Source organism: Lotus japonicus, chromosome 3, assembly GCF_012489685.1.
Source record: "Lotus japonicus ecotype B-129 chromosome 3, LjGifu_v1.2".
Lineage (NCBI taxonomy): Eukaryota > Viridiplantae > Streptophyta > Magnoliopsida > Fabales > Fabaceae > Lotus > Lotus japonicus.
In genome coordinates, this window is record NC_080043.1 from 31,193,021 (window position 1) to 31,203,824 (window position 10,804).

The following is a 10,804-nucleotide window of genomic DNA, read 5'->3' on the forward strand; positions in this document are numbered from 1 at the left end:
AAACTTAATTTGGAAAAATAGCACCTGGGTTAGCTTCGCCAATTATCACTTATGCCTAATCAAACTTGTTTGTGTGAAATAAAAATTACTCTCTATGGTGATCTAGCCTAAGTTCTTAACTTGCTAATTCCTTAAACAAGAAAGACTTTTAATCTGAATATTAAGTCTGTGTTACGAGCACCTAAACCAACAGATTAAAGATAAAATTATAATTCCGGCCACCACTATTAACTCCTACCCTCATTCCTAAGGTCGTAGAGAAAAGTTAATAAATTCCGTTCCCTTAAATCTCTAATTTCTAATCACTCTTCCAAGTCTCACAGAAATTAGTAAGGTATTTGCTTGCAATCAAATAGAATTAAAACTGAAGCGGAATTCATAGATTGTAATAGAAATCCATCACACAACCAAAGTACAAATTAAAGCATAAGATCCAAAGGACTAGGCATCCCAAGTGCTAAAAGAGAATTAGTTCCTCATAGACACGAGGAATAATTCAAAATCTAAGAAGAAACACATAGAAGATCAAAGAAAACCTGGAAAAATTCCTTCTAGAACCAAAATTGGGTCTCTGGCTTGCTCAAATTCGTCCAAGGGTGCCAAGAACATCAAAAATTAGGTTTAAAACGCTATTTATAGTGTTTTTTACGTTCTGGTGGGGCTGAGATCCAGTGTGGCAGGGTGCAGCGTAAGAAAATGCACCCTCGCAATTCCTGGCGTCTGATTCCAATCTGGTGGTGCACATGGGTGATGTACACCGTAATCACATGTGCGCGAAGCAGGGAGCTGGGACCCCTTATTTGTCTTTTCTGCTGAAGACGTGATCCGGTGCGGTTGCGCACGCTGTAAGCCAAAGCGGCACGAAATCTGTTGCGTTTTATTTCAGAACACTGACAAGTGGCGCGATCGCACCAGAAGTACACGGTCACTTCGCGCGGTCGCGCGACACATAATTCCAGCCTCCAGAATTCTTTTTTAATTCCGAATTTTCTCTATCTTTTCCAAATCTTCCCCTAAAACAACAATAAAAATAAAATAAAATCATTAGAAGATAATAACAGAAAATAAATAAAATATAAAAATACTTATAATCCTAATAAATCCATAAAAATAATATATAAACTATAAAAATAACTAAAACATATTTAAAATATTAAAATGCATGAATTACTTCTAATGTGTCATAAAATGACCAAAATATCCTAAAAAATATGTAAACTAAATGACAATAAACTAGGAAAATAGCTCTAAATCTCGGGTCATCAGTGGTACTACAACTCCAGGTCCACAGTGCACACCCGGTGGTAGGTTGAAGCTGACGGTGTAGCGTCTCAAAACTCCGTGCGTCAAGTTTCCCATCCTGTCGACGCGATCCTCCATTATTCGCCCCAAATAGATAGCTCGGTGACCGGCGGGGTCGACCACCCATGAGCCCGGAGTGTCCTGATCTAGCATCTCGAACCTAGTCCCCCCGAAGGGACGACCATCTCGAACCAGTCCGCCATAGACATCTGACAATAAGGGCATACATAGCCCCCCAAACACAGGTAGCACGCGCGAGGGTCAACTCAATGAATTACATAATAGTACATCCAATAGGTAAAGTTTAAGCAGTAGCTATATAGGCTTAGATATGAATGACAACATTATAGATTTTATATCTTACCAAATGAAAATAAATAACGTTTGCTCACAATTAACATATCTCAACAAGATTAACAAGTATCAATCACACACGACAACTAAATCAATATGGATGGTGCATGAATGCAATGACGAGGAACAAGATGCAATCCGGAAGGATGGGCACCATCGAGTCAGCCCTAACACCAGCCACGGTGGGACCATTTCTGCTCGGGTGTCTCTTATACCAAACAAAATGTAGTCAGATCAGCAGTGAACCCGCAGGTCTGCCATTTCCGTCTGCTACTAAGAATCACCGTAGTGTTCTTATGTGGAAATCCGGGTCTTATGACCATTTTTGGAATCCACCGAGGTCCGGCATCCCACCGTGTATTAACCTCAAAATGTGTGCATGAATGCAAAGTGATTAGCCAAACAACGTCTCCGACCTCACTCGTCACGTCGTCACGTGTTCTAGCTAACTCATTGTCTCTAAAAAGAATACCCTAAGGTAAATGTCGATTCTGCGACAAAAGACAATTAATTATAAAAAGTATCTCATGATGATTTCTCGAATCATCCGACTCATCTCCATCCGATGGTCAAAAACTGCTCAGCGAGCAAAGAGTACCAATGTACTTGGAAACTATCCGTTTCCCGACTTATCTTTTAGATAGCCAAACAACAAAACTGCTCATCGAGCAAAAGAGCATCTACGTACTCAGAAACTTATCAATTTCCCGGCTTATCCTTTAGATAGCCAAACAACAAAACTGCTCATCGAGCAAAGAGTATCAATATACTCAAAACTTATTAGATTCCCGGCTTATCCTTTAGATAGCCCAACAACAAAACTGCTCATCGAGCAAAGAGTATTAACATACTCAGAAACTTATCTGTTTCCCCAAAACTTGGATTCGACGACACTTCTCTTTTTCCAAAACTAATATTCAAACCCTAAGCTTTCATCCGAGATTGTTATCATTATTTAAAGGTTCCGAGGTTGTTTAGTGTCTTATGAATTTTCCTTGTAAAATAGTTTCTATTTAGTCTTATCTCTAATCTTATGAGTTTAAAAGATCCCATAATCTCAAGTAACTCCCAGAGAAGGTCTCGATCCACTAAAACAATAACAAGGGCTCGAACCTCTATTCGTCCCGTCAAACTTTCCCAAAAACTCATGATGAGTGTGGCATAACTGCCTGTTATCCTCACTCTGACGTACAACAGATATATGTGTATTTGCATAATCAAAGTAACACAATCCAACAGTCATGGCACATATATCGACACATCCTCGATTAACCATTTAGCACATAGCATGTGAATCAATATCAACACATCCTAGATTAACCATTTAGCTCATAGCATGTGAATCAATCTCAAAAACAATTCAAGCGATAAATGATTATCAATTGTCAGCCGTAGCCTCAAAAAACATTTTTTCCAGTCAAACATAATCAAGTGCATAAACAATAAATCAAGTCGAATTCGTCGACACCTAAAGCATTAGCTAGTATTCAGTGAGTAGCCCTCACATGTAGCTCTTCCAGCGTGTTCCTCAAGCTTTTCTTCACAACCTTCCTCTTCGACTCCAAAGAGTTCCTCAAACGAACCTTGGAGCAAAAACACAGAATTTAATCACAATGAGTCAGAAACTCAGCAAACAATAAGTACTAGAGTTACACGAAGCATTATAAACTCCGAAGTACGATAATCTAACGCGTTAAGACAAGTTTTCGAAAAACAAAATTTTCCTCCCCCTATGGAGGTGCTCTCGGCCACACACACTAATTGTGTGCGCCGATTTTTCTTCGATCAAACTTGGTTCCTAGTCTATCATTAGTCGTAACTAAGGCGAATCAAAGCTCGGCAAAATTATCGGATCGAAAACTGTCGCAGGGGTATTTTGGTCAATATTTTTAGCTCAGAATTTCAAAATTGGAATTTAGAAAAACAAATTGGATGGGGACGTCACCAACGACGTTTATGACAACTAATCCTACTAGTGCTAAGCTAAGTCGAGAGTTTTCAGACTAAAGGATGAAACTTTGGCTAAAAATGGGTTTTTTCAAGCAGAATTGGAATTCGGCGGCATTTCGGCGACATTCGGCAAAATGTAATCCGCTAAACATGTTCTTGGGCATGCGGGGAATAAGTTTAGACAGAGAAATCGAGTTATTTGGACAGTTTTACAAAAAGCTCAAAACTTTGAGCACAGAAAGACATAGAGAGAAACGACAGAATTGACGATCAGAAGTGAGAGATAGCATCAATACCTCAATGTCTTCGAGTAGGAACGAACGTTGCCGCGATCGGGCAAGAAACGACGAAAATCTTTTTCCTCCTCCTCCTCCTCCAAGCTCGCGGGTTTGGGTTTGCAATGGTGAAGGGGTTTTGAAAATTTTCTCCTATTTATAGGTTATGGAAAATGCGGAAAAATGAAAATTTCGCGATTCCAATTTTTCTTGCGTATTCCTCTTTGAATTCTAAGATAGGTTCTGGCAACAGAATTCCAGAACTCAAAACAGGTTTCTTGGAATTAAGGCAAACGATCCAAAGTCGGTGTAAATCGATTTTACCCGAAAAACTACTTTTTGCATTTGATGTCGGATGAGAAAACTTCTTTCTGAAGAAAGATTAGAAACATCGAAGGAAATAGGTGTACGCGTGTAGAATCTTCGTTTGAAGCTCCGAATAGAAAAAGTCTTCATCGACCGTTTATTTTAGGTTTCTTGAACTATCAGGAGTTCAGTTTCGGCAAACTTCCGAGTATTGGAATTTGACATACGTACATTCCAGGGTTTCGTATCGAAATGCTTGTGATAGAAAGATTGTGAGAAGTTCTAACATTTCTCTGAAGATTTTTGGAATTAGTTTCCATCGTGTCTTTAAGTGTAAATTAATCGTTTACGATCGCTCTCGTCCTAGATATAAGTGAATACTACTTGCGCTATAGCTTATATCGACTTTAATACTATCCTTAGCCTTTTCCTGAACTTTCTCCTTCATAAATTAATTCCATTCGATAAACTTGTTCAGGTTTTCCTTCACGTTACATCAAAACTAATCGTGAATAGGAATTTTATTCGGTTTATTCTAAACTTAAAAACTTGGGTCTCACAAGAGGGAATTACCTCCAAGAGTTTGTCTTTATCAAATCCTGCAGACCTGAACATTGCTTCATTCCTTGATAACCAGATCGACCACACACAAGCGCACCAAACCACCAACCTCCCCAGCCTTCCCTCAAGCTTTCCCGTGCCACAATGTTGCAAAAAGTGCTCTGCTGTCCCCTGAGGTAGGACTATCTGTATACACATCCACTTGTAGCATCTTGACCAAATAACCCCAGAACAATGACAAGAAAATAAAAGACGAGTAATAGATTCCTCCACTTCCTCATAAAAAAACACATGTGTTGTTCTGCCCCTGATTAATAACCCCTCTCTTGCACAAATTTTCTCGCGTCTGAATTCTGTTAAGGAAGCATCTCCAGACAAAGGCCAAGACATTGGAAGGAGCACGAATTTTCCAGAGAAGTTTGAAGACTTCATCCTCTACCTCCTAATCACAGATCAATTGTGCCTTGTATGTAGAAGAAACAGAGAAGCTTTTATCATAAACAAAAAAATATGCAAAGTAATCATATTACGCCTCATAAGAAAACTCAATCGTAAGATAGCTGGTTGTGGTGTATGGACTTTGCTTTTCCTATTCAAGCCAGCCTAGCACTCTAAGGGCTGACTACCAAAAACTCAGCACATTAAAATTCAATCTGTTTTATAACCTTAATTATTAGCAAGATGAATCTTTGTTTCATTAAATGGATTTGCATTGAAGTCATGAAAATACTAAAATATGATAGTAAAGATGAATTAACTAGCAGTGAATGAAGTTGTAACATACTTTTCAAGTACTGTCAACTTCTGGAAACATGCTACTGTCCTTCCTCCCATTACCTGAAACCATCATTGCACAAATTCTTTCAGCTTAGGTCCCAGCTTGGGAATAGACACACATAAACATGACAAAAAAAGTTGCAAGTTATCCTCACTACAAAATGCAAATGCTGTCAAGTTTTCAATAAGATATTGGTGGTGAATCTAAAAATACTTTCGTACTTATTCAAAATATAATACATGAATAGATGAATACATCACAATGACAACACAGAATCCCTAAACATTATGGATTGAGAAATTGAAAAAATATAAACTATGCCTAATCACCTATTTATGGAAAAAAATAATTAAAATTATAAGCAACAAAAACAACTACATACTACCAGTGGCAGATACTACTTCAACAAATTCAAGATCATAATTACCAACTATGGAACTCCCTTTCTGATAACCCTCTCTCTGATCTTTCATGCTTCTCTTCCAGGGCATAAGCTTCAAATTTGCTGAAGCAGGACCAGACATAGGAGAAATAAGTGAAAATACACAAATGGTTGAACAAAGGTGAAAATGGGATATGGGAAAGCAGAATGAATGAACATCCTCACACAGGGAGTATTTATAGATGAAGATGAATAAAAAGTACAAAAAAGAAATCAGTAAAAATAATGGCGATTTAGACTGCTTACTAACCAAAGGATTGTGTATCCGTGATTTGCTCCTTGGGAATGCATTCCGATCTGGAAATTAAGAAAGAAGGATGAGCAATCAACAGTGATGAAGGGAGCTTGTCGAAATCTGGTTGATTCCTCCATTTCCGGCGAGTGAAATCTCCTTGAACACGGAACGACGAGCGTCAGCGATGATGTAATGAAGGAAGGACATACGCAAGATGACGACAGTATATGAGAAACTATGAGCTGTGGAAGAGAAAGGGAGAAGGTGAATGGTACGATAGAGTGGGTAGAAAGGGAGAAGAAACACGTGATTGCCAGCTAGGGTTAATTAGAGTTGGGAGAGAAACAGAGCAGAGAAAGAAACGACGTCATTTTGCAGTGTCCAATTGAAAAAAAAATGTGAAAGAGAGCATGCCACATGGCAAGCAGCGATTGGAGGTCTTGTAGGAATAGTGAAAATGAAACTCACAAATAAGAAGTAGTAGATAAAAGACTGAAGTAAGTACCATTTCAGAATTTGATAAAGACAGGGATAGTTCATTATCACCTCAGGAGTGTATCATATTAAGAGAGAAAAGAACATGTCACAAGGACCAAAATCACATAGATTAAGTACGAACCAAGTTCATCAACCAAATTCAGTTCACTTCAACTATCAGTCATAGCTATCCATTTTCTACATTGACTACCCTTATATTGAAAAAGAAAAAAATATATCCTTTGAATACATTAGATCATGCCAGAAAGCTCTGAAGTACATGAGTTCAATTTTTCTAAAGTGTAAAGCAAGTAGTTGAATTCAAAAGACTCTGATATCATGCCAAAAAGCTCTCAAGTACCTGAGTTAAATTTGTCTAAAGTCTAAAGCAAGCAGCTGAATTCAAAAGACAGAGTCATAGTTATTCAACGAAACTAATAAAGCTTGCAAAATAGGTTAAAACTCAAGCAATGTTGGGTTTTCCATAAACTGTGGCTTCTTAAAAGATCCTTAAACTTCCAAAACTTGGATAAAAACCTTGTGATCATCATTTTTCTTACAACCAATGGAATTAAGAAAATCAAAGAAAAGAGTTGGAAACTACTTGGGCAGTAGTGTTTAGGGCCATTTTTTTTTTCACTCACATTGCCAGCAAGGCTATATATACTCAAAATTTGATGGATCAAAGCCTCACAACCAAAAGTAACTCTAAATAAAAAATAGCTAGATAATCCAAATTTAATTATTTAAAAGTTAAGGTTTCAAGTAAGTGATAGTTATTTCCAGAGATTTTATATGTACTATTTCAATTGCAACCACAATAGGTGAACTAGTTATTACAAAAAGGAAAATTCCTATCATACAGCAAACACCATGGCTATTCTTTAAGGACATGATAAAAGGAATGCATATATGAATTTTACAACAGATACACTTTTATCAATATTAGCAAAATAAGATGCCAAATCAAACTCAAAAGTTGCGGACTAAAATGATTGATGAAATAAGAGATAGATGATTGAATTTGAAAAAAGGATATAAACCTTATTAAAACCATGAAGAGCCTCAATCATAAAGGTTGAATACAGAGAGAAAGGCAAACCAGTATCTGCACAAAAAGTAGAAGTGATATTTCATTAAAATATAGATGTTAAGATTGATAATAATTCTAAAGCTCAATTATCACAAGCACCATCAAGATAGCATACCACTGATCAGCCATACCAACAATATAATGATAAAGAAACTTCACCCCAAAACATAATGCTCCAGAACAGGATATCAAATAGAAAATAATGAATTGCAAAGCATCAAAGTAGTTCAGGTGAAGTTGAAGATGCACTACAATGGGTAGTGTCCATCATAAACCATAAACCAAAAAATAACTTTATTCTTTAACAATAAGAAGTGTCACAACTAAAAAACATACCTATTCAATAAAAGTGACTGGAAATAAAATAACTATAGGCATTTGGACAAAATAAGTTGGCTGAATCAATTAATCCATATATGTAGTCATAAAGCATAAACAGAAAAGTTAATAAACACAACAGACAATGAAGAAATAGCAAAACACCAAGAATGACAGGCCCCTTTATTACACTAATGTAATGTCTAATCACAAAAGGCTAACAAAGTAACTGTAACAATTTCAAATACTTTTCTCAAATGGAAACTTGAGATACATTTAAGATGAGCTCACAAGCATTAAAAACAAATCGAGAAAATAAACCTCTAAAGGGTAGAAAAAGTAGTCTAATACCCAAATATTTGCATGCCAAAATGAGCACCGAGATTTTCAAACGATAAAATTTTAAAAACCAAGTTTTAAGCTTCCTGAGCAAATTTTTGGATAAAATAAGTTGAACTACAACTCCCCTAACTTATAGCAAGAAGCTTCACATAGAAGCAAGCAAATTCTAAACGTGACACTTAGATATTACATGTTAATATATGCAGTACTTTATATCAAGATTTTATTTATTTTATTTTTAGGTAATGTAATAGGGACATGCCCAAGGAGCAGCAGAGACAATGCAGGACTTAAATTTTAGATGCAGGTGATACCTGAATTGGGAAAATTGGAGGTAAGATATCTAGTTTCAAGCTTCCACCTCAGGATAAACTGTCTATTGTCCTCCTTACAATCGATTGTGGATCTTCCTCCTTCTCCTTCAAGTTTTTACTGTCCTCATTCTTGTTCTCACCTAACCCACTGGCCGACAGTCCTTCAGCAAAATCAAGATCATAATTGCCAACTATGGAGTTCCCTTTCTGATAACCCTTGCTCTGATCTTTCATGCTTCTTTTCCAGCGCATAAGCTTCGAATTTGCTGAAGCAGGACCAGACATTGGAGATATCAGTGAAAATACACAAATGGTTGAACAAAAGGTGCAAATGGGATATGGGAAAGCAGGATGAATGAAAATCCTCACATAGGGGAGTATTTATAGAGAAATTGCATAAATTAACTGACATACCTACAACTGATAGAGAGTTGTAGGTCATCATATGTTCTTGAATAAAAAATGTTCACTCCAAAAAGCAAAATAAGTGAAAATAATCATGTGAACACAAATAAAGATGGATGAGAAGTACAAAAAAATCAAAGAAAATCAGTAACATTCAAAGCGATTTAGACCGGTTACTGACCAAAGGATTGCTCATCCGCGATTTGCTCCTAGGGAATGCACTCATATGAGCAATGGAAGGAAGCAAACACACGATTTGACGGGAGCAGATGAGCAACTGAACTGTAGACATGGATGAGCAAGCAATAGAAGGAGCCAGCGAACGAAGATGACGACCTTGGATAGGAAACGCGAGCTGTGATGGATGGGTGAGAATACACTCATATGACGTAGAAGAGGATGACCGGTGAGGGGAAAAAGGAAAAAAAAAGCAGGAAATCAGTAAAAAGAAGCAGAAGATCAGATGAACGGTGGAGATGAAAAAAAAATTCAAAAAAGTAATAAAAGAAGGACAGATGGCGCAACGTGATTGAAGGTCTTTTAGCTACAGTATAAACCAAACTCATGAATAAGAAGTAGTAGATTTGATTATTTGGTCATTGGGTCTAAAATAGAAAAATATTCACCAATTTCAGTTAACGTTCGGTATTAATTATAGTCAAAATAAATATTAAATGTTTTCTTTTTTTTGATAGCAAAAGGATATATATATATATATTATCGAAAAAATAGATCGAACCTCAAAGAGAACAAGGGGAAAGAATGAGTAGACAACACCAAAGGCTTAATAACTAGACAAACCTAAAAAAAAAGCACCTAAAAGAGCAATAAAAACCAACTAAGCATATATTGAAGGTATGAAAAACGATAGAAAGGGGGGGTTTGAATAGCGTTTTCAGAATAAAACTTCCCACTTAAGATTTTTACAAATCTTTCGAAACACAAGTAAAGTGCTTAAGATAAGAGATGAGAAAAGCACACAAGGATTTTATCATGGTTCACTTGATGAATCACTCAAGCTAGTCCAGTCCACCCGTGAAGGTGATTTCTTCCTTCTTTGAATGAAGGCAATTCACTAATCAGAGATTTGTTACAACTGCACTTGAAACCTACAAGTGACTAACAATACACTGACTTAGCTCACACTAAGATTCACTCTCTTAGTCTTCTCTAGGATCCGATCAACCTTGATCTCCTAAAGGTAAAAATAAACAACTGTTTAAAAAATATTGTTTACAATGAGATTGCTTCTGAAAAACTTGTAGTAAACACAATGAATTCGATGAAGAAAGATTGCTAAAAAGATTTGAATATTGCTTGTGCGTATATGTTTTTTTTAACAGCATCTTTCAGTCTTCAGCCTATATATATACTCCAAGGATTAGGGTTTGAACATTGCATGGGAATGCTACCGTTGGAGGGCAGATCTGGGATTTCCAGCTTCTGCTGTGGCTAAGAATGTTAGGTTAGGTCGTCAGGATAGTACACTGATTTTGTACTTTGGATAGTGACGTGACCTTTAACCTTGTTGACTTCTGATCAGAGGAATGCTTCGTGTTGGAACTTGTGAAGCTTGTTGATCAGAGTCAGAGGGAAGCATGGATCCTCTGACCGTTGTAGCTTCTGATTCTGAACTCAGAGGAGAAGTACTT

General features: G+C 36.9%; 1 long non-coding RNA gene across 1 annotated transcript; it reads right to left on the reverse strand.

Annotated features, from left to right (window-relative positions):
- Window positions 1-4,634: 4,634 nt before the first annotated feature.
- Window positions 4,635-6,094, reverse strand: LOC130749037 (uncharacterized). The gene is made up of 3 exons (XR_009022824.1): window positions 5,954-6,094; window positions 5,533-5,585; window positions 4,635-5,211 (listed from the first exon to the last, which is right to left on the reverse strand). It is a non-coding gene; the product is annotated as an uncharacterized LOC130749037 (long non-coding RNA).
- Between the last annotated feature and the right edge of the window lie 4,710 nt (window positions 6,095-10,804).